This window comes from Odontesthes bonariensis, chromosome 4, assembly GCF_027942865.1.
Source record: "Odontesthes bonariensis isolate fOdoBon6 chromosome 4, fOdoBon6.hap1, whole genome shotgun sequence".
NCBI classification, from domain to species: Eukaryota; Metazoa; Chordata; class Actinopteri; order Atheriniformes; family Atherinopsidae; genus Odontesthes; species Odontesthes bonariensis.
In genome coordinates this window covers 41,055,027-41,071,055 of record NC_134509.1, presented here as the reverse complement: position 1 = coordinate 41,071,055, position 16,029 = coordinate 41,055,027, and the positions used below count along the sequence as shown (strand labels likewise).

The 16,029-nt window shown below is 38.8% G+C and overlaps 1 long non-coding RNA gene across 1 annotated transcript in view; it reads left to right on the top strand.

The window, feature by feature from the left end:
* The first annotated feature begins 11,140 nt into the window (after window positions 1-11,140).
* The window catches only part of LOC142379101 (uncharacterized), a 312,744-nt gene continuing 307,855 nt past the window's right edge, over window positions 11,141-16,029 (top strand). The window contains exon 1 of the long non-coding RNA XR_012769649.1: window positions 11,141-11,210. This is a non-coding gene — a long non-coding RNA (uncharacterized LOC142379101). The remainder of the gene's footprint in view (window positions 11,211-16,029) is intronic.

Below are 16,029 nucleotides of genomic sequence, written 5' to 3'. Positions count from 1 at the left end.
GCTAGAATGAAAGTTCTAGAATGCGCTGCTGAGGGTGGCAGCACGTTGGAGTAGCTCTGTACCTCACATTGAGATTTATTCTTTTTTTCTAAATTTCATTCCTGTTTTTTCTTGGAAGAAATTGCATTTTTTGGACAACTGTTCCTTCCTGCCTTGGATGCTGTGCAGCTGGATTGATTTTTCCCAATACTTTTGTATATTTTGCTCTTTTGTTATGATGCATAACCATAGCAACAAGGTGGTTTACAACAGGGAGCAGCTGATTAACATTGGAAAAGCAGAAATAATTCGACAACTGAAGCCAGAAATCCCACTGGAATTGAAAAGGAGGCGTCGTGGATGCAGAGCAGGAGCAAAGAGGAGAGAAAGAAAGAAGAAGTTCAAACCATCTCTGCCATCCGTCATCATGGGCAATGTAAGATCGTTAGCTAACAAGTTGGATGAACTTCTAGCCTTGACAAGGACTCAGCAAGAATATCGGGAATGTAGCATTATGTGTTTTACTGAGACATGGCTGCAGGATCATATCCCCGACTCCAGCGTCTCTCTGCCGGACTTCCTGACTGTACGAGCAGATCGAGATTTAAAGAGTAGCAGGAAAAGGAAAGGGGGTGGATTGGCAGTGCTTGTCAACAACAGATGGTGTCACCCAGGACATGTTACTGTGAAGAGTCGTCTCTGCAGTCCTGACATTGAACTATTGGCAGTAAGTTTTCGTCCATATTATTTGCCAAGAGAGTTCACCAGTGTTGTTTTGGTGGCTGTTTACATTCCACCCTCAGCTGTTGCCGACACTGCATGTGATGTCATCAGTTCCGTTGTTGCTCAGATACAGACACAACACCCCAATTCTTTTGTGGCAATATCTGGTGATTTTAATCATGCCTCACTCTCTGCTACACTGCCAACTTTTCAACAGTTTGTCAGCTGCTCTACCAGAGAAAACAAGACATTGGATTTGTTTTACACAAATGTCAAGGATTCATACATTTCCAAATCAAGACCTCCCCTGGGTAAATCAGATCACAACCTTGTTTTTCTCTGTTCAGCATATAAACCCCTTGTCTAGAGACTACCTGTCACAAAAAGGACTGTTAGAAAGTGGTCACATGAAGCTGAAGAAGCCTTACAGGGTTGTTTTGATGCAACCGATTGGATTTCTCTTTGTAAGCCACATGGAGAGGACATTAATGCCATGACTGAGTGTGTGACTGACTATATAAACTTCTGTGTGGACAACACCATCCCCACCAGAACAGTGAGATGCTTCCCTAATAACAAACCCTGGATCACCAGTGAGCTAAAGGAACTATTGAACAAGAAAAAAAGAGCCTTTAGGGAGCGAGACGGGGAGTTACTGAGGAGTATACAGAAGCAGCTCAAAGTCAAGATCAGAGAGAGCAAGGAGGTGTATAGAAAGAAGCTTGAGAGTAAACTGCAGAGGAACAATATCAGAGATGTGTGGTCAGGAATGAAGAAGATCACAGGCCTCAAGCAGAGGGAGGATCGGATGGATGGAAGTCTGGACAGAGCAAATGAGCTGAACACATTCTTCAACAGGTTCAGTTCAGGAACAAGCTCACCATCCTCCCCTCCTGTTCCCAGCCAAAGAGACATCCCACCCTCCTCTGACCCACAGCTTTCCTGTAACATCTCCACCTCCACCTCAGTCATGGATTCTTCTGCTTCCACTAGTTTGTCTTCAACCAAATCAGGAGATGCTGCTGTCCCCTTTGCCTCCCCCTCCCACTTTTCTGTTTCTAGAAGTCAGGTGAAGAGGTAATTGGAGAGACTGAACCGGAACAAGGCTGCAGGTCCAGATGGTGTCAGCCCCCGAGTCCTGAAGGCCTGTACAGAGCAGCTCTGTGAGATTCTGCAACACCTTTTCAACCTTAGCTTGACCCAAGAGAAGGTACCACTGTTGTGGAAGACATCCTGTCTGGTTCCGGTACCAAAGAAAACTCACCCTTCAGACATCAATGACTACAGACCTGTTGCCCTGACATCCCACATCATGAAGGTCCTGGAGAGACTCCTATTGACCCACCTGTGTAAGCAAACCAGCACATATCAGGACCCCCTGCAGTTTGCTTATCGCCATGGAGTTGGAGTTGAAGACGCTATCATACACCTGCTTCAACAAACCCACTGTCATCTGGACAAAGCAGGCAGCACTGTGAGGATCATGTTCTTTGATTTCTCCAGTGCATTTAACACAATTCAGCCTGATCTGCTTCGTCTGAAACTCCAGAAGACTCAGGTGGAGGCCTCAACAATCACCTGGATTAATGACTACCTGACAAACAGACCACAGTTTGTCAGACTGAAGAATTGTGTGTCTAACCTGGTGATCAGCACAGGAGCACCACAGGGGACTGTACTCTCACCATTCCTTTTCACTCTGTACACTTCAGATTTCCAGTACAAGTCAGACTCCTGTCATCTACAGAAATATTCAGATGACTCTGCAGTTGTCGGGTGTATCAGAGATGGACAAGAAGCTGAGTACAGAGAGCTGGTGGACCGCTTTGTGGCATGGTGTGGGAACAATCATCTCATCTTGAATGTTAACAAAACAAAGGAGATGATTGTAGATTTCAGGAGAAACAGGGTCAGATCAAACCCTGTTTCCATCATGGGAGAAGAAGTGGAGGTGGTTGAGGAATATAAATACCTTGGTGTTCATGTGGACAACAGACTGGACTGGAGACACAACAGTGAAGCAATCTACAAGAAAGGACAGAGCAGACTGTAGTTCTTGAGGAAGCTAAGGTCCTTCAAGGTTTGCAACAAGATGTTGCAGATATTCTACAAGTCTGTTGTTGAGAGCGTCATTTCCTCTTGCGTCATCTGTTGGGGCAGCAGCATCAGAACCAGGGACCTAAAAAGACTCAACAACCTGATAAGGAAGGCTGATTCTGTTCTGGGGACGACTGTGGAACCTCTGGAGACAATAATGCAAAGAAGGATTTTGCATAAAATCAAGAGAATTATGGACAACCCTGAACATCCTCTCCATGAGACTGTTATCGGAAAACAGTCTCTTCAGTCAAAGGCTTCTTCAGTTTGGATGCAAAACGGACCGCTACAGGAAATCTTTCCTGCCCACAGCCATCAGCATCTATAATAACTCCTTGATTTAATTGAGCTACATCAACATTTAATTTCCCTCTGGGATAAATAAAGTATTTTTGAATTGAATTGAATTGAATTGCATTCTGCACCTTGCGCCCTTATTCTTTTTTCCTGTTCTGTTAATAAACATTGTTAAGCCATATCAAGTTGTTTCAAGCATTTATTTCAAACAAATTAAAAAGTAATGAGGAATGAACTCAAACAACACTTTTGCACATGTTCGTTAAGGCACAGCAAACAGTGACAATCTTATCTAAAGGCATTAGGTTTTCACCCTCACATTTGAGCAGCATGTGCACAGGTACAGTTGAATGTAAAAATCTGAATTTGTCCAGTCAGCGTGGTTCTCCAACATCTCATATGATGGCTTACCTACAACAGAATAAATAGTTTATGAAAAAAATCAATGCAATCAATGGCAAACCCATCACAGAACACATGCAAAATAAAGATACAGACTGAGAGGGTAACGCTGCTCATGGTATGACAAAAGGGCTGAAGGGGTACACATTAGCCACATTAGGGGGTAGTTAACATTAATTTTCGAAGAGGCAACAGTTTGCAAATTGAGCATTTTCGAAGAGGCAACAGTTCGCTTGTTAGTTAGCTAGGCAGCAACGTCAGGTGCACTTCAGGGTTTGCAACAACATAAAGTAACTTCGTAGCTTTAAGAGACAACAACATAAAGAGATTTTTAGATAACGTACCCGAGTGAAAATGTAGAGAACACACTCTCATCGACGGAGGGGTGCAATCGAAAGTAAGGTCCAGCCAGCCAGGCAACCCGGCGTCTCCTCGTCAGGTCAGACGCCTGCTCTCCCTGATGCTGCATCCATTTAGGAAACCGAAAAAAATGTATTTCGTTGTTCCTATGTTTCCCAAACGTATTATGTGAGGTACTGGAACAGTTCTTCACACAGCAGTGATTTCCAGGCATGTTCTTGCAATTCCGCACTGTTTAAACTTACTGATTTAAAAACACACGCGTACAATGTAAACGAACGGAGAGAATGGCGTTTTCTCGCTAGCATTCTGCCAACATGGCGGATAGGGGCGGGGCTCTGTACTATGACGACAATTCCTCATTCTCAATAGAACAACACTGCCATCTACTGGATTAGAAAGTAGAGGTAGGCTATTTGTGAATCTGGGTGGCTCCCTCTGCCGCAAAGATTGTCTCAAAAATACGTGCGCTGATCGTGCTAATTCACAAATGCAAAAACAAAACCTACGTGTGCTGTTAATGCACAAATGCAAAATTAGATATCACAAAGGCAATTTTCAGTTTTACAAATGCCATTTAATTTACAAATACACAACTACAATTGTGAAAACCAATTTACAAGTTACAAATATGTTTTTTTTTATTTGTGGATATCAAAACACGAATGCAAGTCAAGAAATATTTACGTGTGGATTTGTGCGACTTTCATGCGAAGAACGTCTCAAAAACACGTAACTGTGGAAAGAGAAAAATGTGTGTGCTGGTGATTCACAAATGCAGAATCACATTTCACAAATTATTTTTTTTGGTTTTACAAATGGCATTTTATTTACAAATGCACATCTATATTTGTAAAAATCAATATACGAGTTACAAATATGATTTTTTTATTTGTAGATATCAAAACACACATGCAAATCAAGACATATTTGTGGATCCCCTTCTGCGTATATACAAATATTATTGAAACAAATTTAGCTCCATATTGTAAAGTATACCTGCAGAGAAACATATGACTCAAATGGGCATTTCCACATTGGAGTAGATATCTGTTCCGGCATTGGGGGGGCCTTTGGGTCCTGTCCTGCTGGTGTACGGCATACTGGTTGTGTGTTTGTTTGCCTTTCAGGTGCTGATTAGTAACAAGGTGCACGCGGCTGGTGCAGAGGCTGTTTAGCTCTCTCCTTGGCTTCCAATGCAGCAGCTGCTTTGCTGTTTTCTTACCCGTTTCTTACTTTTGACAGACAACACACATCCTTCATGGACCATTGCAGCCACACCTTTAAACACGACTGATACTGACACTCACACTCCATTCTTTTTCCAGTATGTGATTTCATAAAATGTTTTTTTTTTTTGTACTTTTAATCAGTGCGTGCGCAGCTCCCTTTTTTTGCGGCTCTCCAGCCGGTCGTAACAGTTTCATTCTAAAGTCTTTCCTTTAAAGGCGGGGTAGGGGATCTTTTTCTGGAACATTTTTTTACATATTGCTTGAAATACTCTTCACACCCCCATTGCAACCAATTAATTAAAAGTTTTGACACAAATATGAAAAGTTTTAGTGGCCTCTAGAACGTACAATCTAGGAAAAACAGTATCCAATCATTGTGAACGGACCGTTCACAATGATTGGATACTGATGCCGTCTATCAAACTGCAATCTGCTCCCCCCCCTCCCCCTCCTTCCCCCTCCTTCCCCCTGTGCGCGTACCCTGCTCCGTGAACGAAGCTTGGCAGGAAGGTAAACTAGAGCCAGCTTGGCTAGCACCTAGCATTATTAAACGTATAGTTAGCATAAACTAAATACTAAATACGGCAACGATCGATGCTTGCTGTCAGAACAGCGCTCGTGCACCTTCGTGCTCGTGCGCGTTCATGTACTCTAGAGGCGTGCCTTCGGGGGGAAAGTGAAGAAAAGGGTTGGGACTTTTTACCTGTGTATTTTCAAAATGCAGCTTCGCTGGACTCAAAATCCAGGATCTCCTACCCTACCTTTAAGTAGCCGCAAAACTCTCAAAAGAAGATAAGACAGAGGTGGATGGCATGGTATTGCACAGTACTTTCAATTATTTATGTATTCAAGACGTGTTTAAGACTAATTCATTGTATATGGTAAATTGACTCTATTTATACAGCACTTTTACTAGTTAAATCCAAAGCCACCCACTTTTAAATGTAAACGAGCCACATTCACCCATTTTCACACACATTCATTCTGCACTGCTTAGTCTATGAGGTATTACAGTATTTTTTCCAATTACTAACTAGCTGAAATGGGGCATATTGCTATCTTTTGGCCATGGACCAAAACAACTGATAAATAACTTGGATATATGCAAACTAATATCATGTCAATGTTGAGTTGGATATCTTTATAGCTCTGTAAGGGTTAGAGTTAGGGTTTTCTTCTTCTGTATACTGACTTCTTCTGTTTCTTCCAGGTCAAAGATGACAACTGTGGATGCCCAGGCCACTTTAAACCCTACTGAACATATACAAGCAGGAGTAATTTGACTTTCAGCTATATTAATTGGGTGTGTTAGTCCGAAATTTTCCTGAATTACATATTTGTTAATCACAGTTTACATTTCTAACACAATCATTCATTCTTTTTAACATCATATAAACTATTGGAATAAAATAATTTCTTATTGATTCACAGCATTAATTTTCTAAAGAACACATCAAAGCACGCATACTTTACATGCACAGGGAAAACTAGCAAACAACAGATAGAAACGCTGTAGCTGAGATGGCGACAGACAGAAAGGGAAACTGAAAGGTTTTCATAAGGCAATAAAAAGTAAAAGAATCAAACTAATTGAAATCTTGACTGATGTACAGTAAAGCCATTAATAAATGATACTCACTCAGTCATTCAGAGGTGCATACTGTACTGCTTGGGTTTGACCAATGCGAGCAAAGCTTTTAGAGTCCAATATTTCTGCAAAAATCAACTGATTGTGAAACTAGGAAAGCCCAGATTTGCGACCTTTACAGGCCTTTATGAGACAACTTTATGTCTGTTCTTAGGTGACATACATACACACACATATATATATATATATATATAATTAATAATTTTTGTTGGATTTTTGATCTTTTTTTTATCATATTAGTTTTTTGCCTCTGCGTTTGTGAGAGCAATAACCTAATGAGTATAATGGGGCGATTATATTTTTAATAAACACAGCAGGCAGCTGTAGTCTGTTGAGGCTCATAGGTAAATGGATGGAGAGATATTCAATGACTCACCATGGAACACTTACTGCTGATTACAGACACGTACATAGCATTTGCTGTGTATGAGGACTTTGTGCATTGTATGCTCGTCCACTGTAGTTTGTCGTTGTATGTCTGTGTACACAAATGTACTTTTCTGCAAAAAAACCCCACCATGCGTGTCCTTGCTTTTCTACTCTACTTATGAGTTATAGTTTTTCATTAGCACAAGATATGTGTATCTATGAATGAACAGTCTGCACAGACACTTTCTCTTCGTCACTACAAAGCTTTTCTTGCAGTTGGATATGTTAGTGCGTGTCTGCATCCCATTACTCTCTCTGTTGACTAAATGAAATCCCGTCTCTGCAATTTCTCCTCCTCAGCACCCATTTACTCTCCCGATGCTTCCCACACAATATTAAAAATCTCCCTTGCTCCCAGCCAGCCAACAGTGCTCACCAGCTCTTGTGTCTCAAAACACACTTTGTCCTGTCTGCATGATCACTTTATGTCCATCAAACAATATCAGGTGAAATCTCAGGTGTAAAATAATGATCCGAACATTGAAGTGGGGGTGTTTTTTTTTTTTTGTTATGTATCTTTTTAAGCTCCATTGTTTTCCAGTGCAGCAGAATATAAAGAGAACTCAGGGAAGATGAAAGAATGTTTCTGCTCTAAACCAAGTTACATTATCTTGCCATGAGCTCGTATAGCCTGGGTTGCTGTCACTTCAGAACACTTGTCAGGTGAAATGTGAAGTCGTACTGATATTAATGGAAGCAGCTTCCATTTTAGTCGACAAATGTTGGAGGGCACTCCTACAAAACTAATGTTAGGATATTACTAAATTCTGCATAATTATACAATCATATTAACTGTCATAATTATTGTAATTAATGTAATTTAAAATAAAGGTCTTAAATTTCATCTATTGAAAAAAAAAACATTAAACAACATCTTCCAAAAATAACAAGATATTTGTATCATGAAAAAGTCATTGAGCACTTATTCATGACGTTTTTGTTTGGTATAAATGGTCAACACCGACAGGCTGACTGACTTTTCTTTACTTTCATAACTTTTAAAATGATACAATATTTCTTATGTTATCATAATTGTTATATTTGAAAGGATGCTCTTTTAAATCGTTCAAAATGTTTGATGTACTTTGACAGAACAATGTGAGCTCTCCCACTGACAGGTTGTATTTAATTAAATGACACACAAACATTCAGAAGAGTTGAAAGTTTTTTTTCTCCGGGTAAGTCCACGCATGCTTAGCTGCAATTATTATTACTGTATTCATGTATTCTGTAATTCATCCCACATTTGTATGTTCTCATAACAATAACATTTATTTAAAAAGATGCTCCTTTTAAAAGTACGTTTTACTAAATGTTCTGTGCATGTCAGCAAAATAAGACTAAGCTATCATATAATATAAGCTATAAAAAAATCATTTTCGGCTCCATGTTTTATCAGCTGATCTCTTTTATCTAGTTTTGTTTTCCAGGATGAGCACATCATTCTCATTTAAATGATGAACAAACAGATTTTAAATATAATAATAATTATAAAAGTGAATAAAATACCGATGGAGTACAAAAGTCATCTCACAGCAAAGTATCCCAGAAACATAGTAAGACAAACATCTGCTTGATGGCTGTGTTCATGTGTTTTGGTCCTCATAACAAAGAACAACCAATTGTTTATGGCAGTAAACCATTTGCTCCACTACCCCCAATTCTAAAGATACAGTAACTTGTAGAAGTAGAACTTGTAGATTAATTTTTGCTTCTTCGAGCCTGAAACCTCACTCTGCTGACTGTTTTTTAAGGCATATTTTACCTTTGGCGAGTATTTTCTGCTGGTTTTAAGGCCCCCCCCCCCCAAAAAAAAAACTGACACATGATGCTACCCTGGATGTCCATATTCCAGGAGCAGGGTAAACACAACAGTAAGGCATTTTTAATGGCTGCCTGAAACAGAAGCGCATACATTAAAATGTCACTGCGAGGCTTTATTTCTCACGTGTCCTGTGGACAAAATTACAGCTAATAATGTTCAAAACCAGATCAACAACATAACTGCCACTGAGTTAAATTTGAACTATTAATAGAAAAATAATATTTTTTCTTTGGTGTCAATCACACCCAATGATGAGAGCAAATGTATTAAAAACAAGTGTAAGCATCTCTGAGCCAAAGGCTTTGAATATTTTTACTTTCAGTCATGTTTTACTTATAATCTTAATTACCGAATCTAGGGATGTCTTAGATAAGAAAAAATCCACCTAGTTTGTACTGCGACTGAATTTAACTATTGAATATTTCACATTCCAGATATAACTGAGAGTATATTTGAATTGGTCCTGAGTGTGAAAGTGAATGTGAATGTTTCATCAGCCCAATTTCTAAAAAAAAATACTAATGGCCTGTAAAATTTAAACCTTAGTGTTATCTAATTCAAAAAGCACAAAGAAAATACATGTGAAAACTGAGAATCTTTAATCCTTCGATATGTTCCTATTACATTGAATGCCTGACAAATGGCTCCATAAAGCTGGCACAGACAACAATAGAAGGGAAAGAAAAAGTGCAGAAACACTCTCAGGCAATTAGCATCCTCATAGGTGATTTTTTTTTTTTAGCCTGTACACATACAAATCATTTTGAAAGGTTTCATAACTTAGTGTATGATATAATTTAACGATTTACTCAATAAATAATAATAATCATAGCAAAGAATCCAAAGATAAATTTGGAGTAAATATAAAATATGTTGAAGAGTAAAATAAAGTAGATTGTGGATTCTGAGCTGTGTCCAAGGTGCAGTCTGTATGAGGATCTGTTGCTGTGCTGTTCAGGTCAGATACTAGACATTTATGTGCTTTAGAATCCGATTATTACATTTTTTTCACATTCACTGATATTCATTGAAAAAATTCCGAAAAAGGGCTGATGCATTTAAATGTCATTAAGAGCCTCGTACTCACGTTTTAAATGGCATGAAGTCATCCTCAGGATTCACTGACATGATTATCATACAACCAGAGATTTTACAATAAATTATAGATGTGGTCCATTTATGCTTCTCACAAAAGAAGTTATATATGAATGTAAAAAGTGTATAAAGCCTGAAAAATAGTGTCATGGAGACGATGATCAGTCCCACGGCCAGAGGAAATGGACTGCTCTGAAAAAGCACGGCAGTGCACCTGTGTTTCACTCCCAGCAGACTGGGAATGGTGTGAGCTCTGCTTTAATATCCTTTGGGCTCTGCACACAAACTGCTTTCAGTGATATTTCCAACAGTTTTAATTACCTTCCACGCAGCTCCAGTTTGGGAATATTCCAGGTAAGATGCTCTACGTTCCTTCTGTTTCAGTTAGGAACCCAACACTGTGGTGCTCCTAAAATGGTGTCGGTCCTGCCAACTTTAGCTATTACTGTGTAGCTGATCCTGATAATAACAATAATAAGAATAACAACAACGGCAATACTACTGCTACTACTACTAATTAGAATCATTTTTAAAGACAGAAAATACACACGTACATACACACTTGTGTTTTATATTAAATATCATTTTATACATTGGTAAAAAAAAAATAAATAAATCACAGCAACTGTACATCAGTAGGCTGTAGTAGATAAAGAATGTTTTATGAGTTCAGGATTTTCATTGATATATTCTATTAGTGATGATGTTGTAAGAGTGACGTAGACAAAGAACTTAACTGCCCACAATTTCAAACTCACACAGAGTTAAATGTTTGGGAGTTGTAAATAATCCGCTGGGGTGTTCAGGTCAGTTGTGTTAAGGGTTAAAGAGAGAAAGTGAGCGCAGTCTTCACAGCGACAGCTCCCTCCCTCTCCATTATCCTCCAGACCACATCCAGAACCCGTCAAGCCCGCGCTCCCCCCGGCGACTGCCACAGAGATGCCCCCCTTTGCTTCCCTCACCGCCTTTTACTCTGCTTGCCTCTCTGGTCCTCTCTGACTCACCAACCTGCTGGCGGCGGAGCAGAAGCGGGGAGCGGGCAGGAGAGCATCCGGTCCTCCGCTCATCTGGAGACGGCAGAGGAGCAGCCAGCGCGCCGCCGCGCCGCACCGCGCCGCTCACGGTAAAGACTTTTCCGTTTGCACTCCTGAGACATGCTTCGTGTGTCTGTGAGAAGCTGCTCATTGAGTTTAGATCGAAGTGCACTGGTGGCTTCATGGCAGTAAATGTCGGGCGGTGCTGCCCTTTTTCTCTCTGCTAATTGGAAAACTTCCCATGGAAGGTCTCTGCCAGGCCAGAGGTGGGAGAGCTGGATAAATGGCTTCAGATTCAGCTGGTTGCTCAGGGATATCTCAGGTGGTTGCTACTGGCTCTTGTTGAAATGCCTTTTCAAAGGTTCACTTGTTTACTTGTAAAGTGAGATTGTAAAGGTTAAGTTTCTAAAAGTACAGGGTAATTGATAAGTTTGAGCTCTTTGAAAATGTTGACTTGATTTGTTAAGGACCTACTCTTACCCTCTCTCTTCTTATTAACTCCCAAATGACTTGCACAACTCAGAAAGTTAGCAACAGGTTTACAGACTGTGACTGCCGGGTCTCTGCTCTGTGATAAATCCGGCATCCCCCGGCCATCTAAACACCACTGAATGGTGCAAATATGAAACCATATTCATTTTCATTCTGAACATCAAACTGACATGAATGGTGAAGGAGTTGAGTAAATAAAGAGGGATTCAGCTAAACTGTGGTTCCTCACCTGATCTACCATCTGATGGACTTTGATCAAACCTTCAGGGCTTTCATAGTGAAACTGCAGCATCTGTAAACTTCTGTCTGATCATTTAACAGTGTATATTATCAGTTGAAACTCCTACCATCTTCAGAAATGAGTTATGCTTGAAGAAAAGAAGTGTTTCCTGAGGGCAGGGTGGCTGTTGCCTCACATTGCTTCACCGGATGGTTCGGACTCTTTTCCTCAGACAGATGCTGACAGACACACTGATGTTTCTCATGCAATGGATTTATTCATTATACGCATCATAGTTTTCTCTTTTTAGTGTGTTGCTCAAAACTATACGGGCAGGTTGACTACTTTTAAGTTTAACTTTGTTAAAATGGTAATGTGTTGTTTAATAGACATTTGTGAACATTTAATAGTGTTGAATATTTGAACAATGGAAAGAAAGGATGGTGAGGGAACCCTGACTTTTTTTGCATTATTCACTGAATTATATTGTTTTAAAATATTCTGAAATATGTTCAAATCCCTCACTAAAGCATTTAAACTAACATATAACATTCTGTTTTCTCCTTATCACCTGTGCCAAACTATATCCAAGCGAGAGAATGTCAGGTTTAACGTCCAGATAAATGTGTTCAGTGGTTTAGCCTGCAGTCATCTCTGGTTCAGCTCAGTCAATGAGGAATGTTATTTACGTCGAAATGTTCATTTGGAATAACAAACATCATGATTGCGTCTGTAATAGATGACACGGTGGCTCTATATGCACAGTGAAATGAATATATCACTGCAGCTGTCATTGAAGTCTGGAGTTTGATGGAAGTATTTCACCTTTCTTTTTATTTTACTACATCTCTGCTCTTGATTATTCAGAAATCCAAACTTTTTTCCATAGGGGGGTAATCCACAGGTTTTGTGCGTGAACTACCTGAAATTAAAGACGGTGTTCAGTAACATATTGAGTTACCAAATATATCAAATCTTGTGAAGTATGGATACTGCTTAGAAATGAATTGACTGAATGTAGATATTCAGTCCTGGTGTGTAATTTCGATTTTGAAAAGGGAGTCGTTTCTCTCCACAGCCGCCTCAGGCACGCTCAGGCCGGGAGATTGGACCGAAAAAAAAAAAGTTTTCAGTGCAATCTGTTGGTTTTCTTAGCTAGGAAATTGTTTTTGAATTGGCTCTTTATGAATGAATTGGATTATTTTATGAATAATTATGATTACAATGAATTGAATTCCAATTGGCTTGAATTGGACTTTATTATCTAAATGCCTTGAGATGACATTTGTTGTATTTGGCGCTATATAAATAAAAATGAATTGAATTGAATTGTCCTTACGAATTTAACAGAGTAAGTACTGATATTAGTTTGGAGTCTGACTAATGACTGGATGAGATTTCTCACTCAGGTCTGCTGTCTGATTAAGTCACAGGTAATAATTATGATTACTAATCAGGAACAAGTAGACGGTTTAAAGGCAGTTTCTACATAATCAGTTACATTTGAGTAAAATTATTAATAATCTATCACTACCATGACAATTTTGCTCTGTGATTTATTGATATTAATTTAGTATTGCCCAGCATAAACTGCTCATATCTTCTTTTTTTACTTTTTCTTTGTCTCAATCTTTCTATTTTGATTTGATATAGTTTCAGTTACGAGCAATACCATTTTTTTTTTGTAGGAATGTAGCAAAAGAGAAATGAGGATTTGGGTGTAGTGTAGTTGCAGGGAAAGACAAAAGCTAAACTGAACAATGAACGGGACTTTCTTGATATAGTTCAGTGGTTTCTCATGACTGACTTCAGGTGAATACGCTCACATTTCCAAGATCACTTAAATGTCAAACATGAAAGAAGAATATCAAGAGTGAATGGTCACAGAGAGATGGACTGAATATTTCATTTTTCTTACACTAAATGTGCATAAGCTCACACTGCCGTAAAGATAAGTAGTGAGACACCCTGAAGAAAACGCTTTCTCTGAAGTGCTTTTGATAATACTCTGGACTCAACTGAAGTGATCAGCTGTCAGATTGACAGATTTGAAAATGTCACAAGATGCTTTTGCTGGAAATTAGCATTGTGCAACAGCAACACCTTAAACAGAAACCGATGCCAGTGCTGATTAATATTGATTTTGGCCTTGAGAGGGATTATCCAGATCTCAGTGTGGACATTTAGTGAAACCAGGGGCGAGGCTAGGGTATTTTTAGCGGTGCCAAGGCACCACCGTGAGATAGCTCGGCACCCCCTGGCTCAGCACATTTTTAAAATATTATATTATGCAAAAACACTTTTTTTTGCTCAAGGATGCATTATTTTAGTGACCGTTTTATTTATTTTCTAGCATTTGTTTTTGTTTTAACTCTTTACTCCCAAAATAAATGTTGAGTTATCTTCAATATTTGTCTCAGGCTCTCTGTTATCCCTGTCGAGCCACAGTCTTTTGAAAGGAAGAGGTCAAAATTGAATGTTGTAGGGGAAAACACTACTCAAAGCAAAACTAATACGGCTCCAAAATTTATAAATGTACTAGTTCGCCTCAATTAGTGAGAAATAATGTGCCTCTGTGAGCACTGGGGGCTGGGCACCCCTAAAGACCAGATCCTAAAATCGAGTGAAAATAGGGTGAAACTATCCCGGCAGCCCCTCATCAGCCAGGACACGTTCACGGGGGGATCACAGCCCCATTAAGAAAACAGTGGAATTAACAATAAAGTGTGTTCATAGTTTATTGCTGTGCTGGTATATAAACAATAAAAAAAAAAGTTATTTTACAGCATTTATTTAAGCTTTGTCTCTGAAGTTCAGTTCATATTTATGTTTTGAATTTGATGGCATCTTTTATTTTCATAAATGTGTTATCGTATGTCAAAGCAGTCAGCGTAGCACTTGGTTTAAAGGATTGTACGATGTCACAAAAATGCGTGACAGAGAACATACCTGGGTCACTGTCAGATGTAGAATAACTTAATGTTGTCAAACATAGCTCTAATAAATGAGCAGTTAATATATCAAACAGTAAGATGAACTATGAAAACAACTGTTTTCCACAGTGAATTGTGCTTTCCTACTGGACAGCGGTGGGTTCAGCACCCACAGCTTGTTATTTTTCCATGTTCAAAAGCGCTTCACTAAACTATCCTGTTGTGTTTTTCTTCCTTTTCTTCTTTTTAAGCCTTTTCAACCAATCTTCTTGTAGCCACTGGCATGAACACATTGAATATTCAGAGGCTTTTTGGTATTTTTTGCCATAGAGAACAACAGCCTCTTCCAAAATGCATTAATCAACGCCGATATTACTTATGTTTCTTTAAGCATATTAAAATATTAAATAAATAAAGATATAAAGATTAAATAAAAAGTGTAGAAGTCAGCTTGATGGGAGAGCTCATCTTCCACAGTAACAAAAATGTTCCATATTTTTATGAGTTATGAATTGTGAAAGTATTGTCTGTTTCTCGTTCAGCTACTCGTTGTCACACAGTGTTCATCCTTTCTATGAACACCCTGAGGACTTGTGAACGCTTCTTTGACAATCAGCAATGCATGTAAACAGAAAAGCTGGACAATTATTGCTGATGTTTTCCTTTGAGCTTTTACAATATTTTATTTGCACTCATATAACTTTTCATTAATCAAAGATAAAATAGATTTTTCACATCAAGTGCTACATGATTTTCAGCATACATCAGGTGTGAATGGTTTCTGTGAGTGGGTTATCTAAAAGGGGACAATATCCTGTCTCAAGATCAAATAAATATATTATCTAAAAAAATTTAATTTCACACAAATTGTGTCTATTAACACTGACTGAACTGTGATAGTGTATCTACCAAAATGAATTTGTTTTTCTTAATATTACCTTTGAAACTAAATAGAGACCCATAGTTTGCAGAGCTTTCCTAAAGATTTTAGTGCATATCATGATGCTAATGAAATAGTTTTTAAATGAATGAGAGATGGCTGCCATGATTTGTGAATACTGATAAAGATATTAATATAAATGCAGCCACACTAGCCTATTAATTTCCTGTTGTTGAAGGTATTCAGGGTATGAGCCCTGGAGTCACAAGGGCCTGACATCTAAGAGTGAGGAAGACAGAAAGAAAAATCTAAACCCTATGAATTTTGCATTATCCTTGTAACACGTGTCAGTAAAAGAAGTAATAATAGCCGGTTGTCATGTA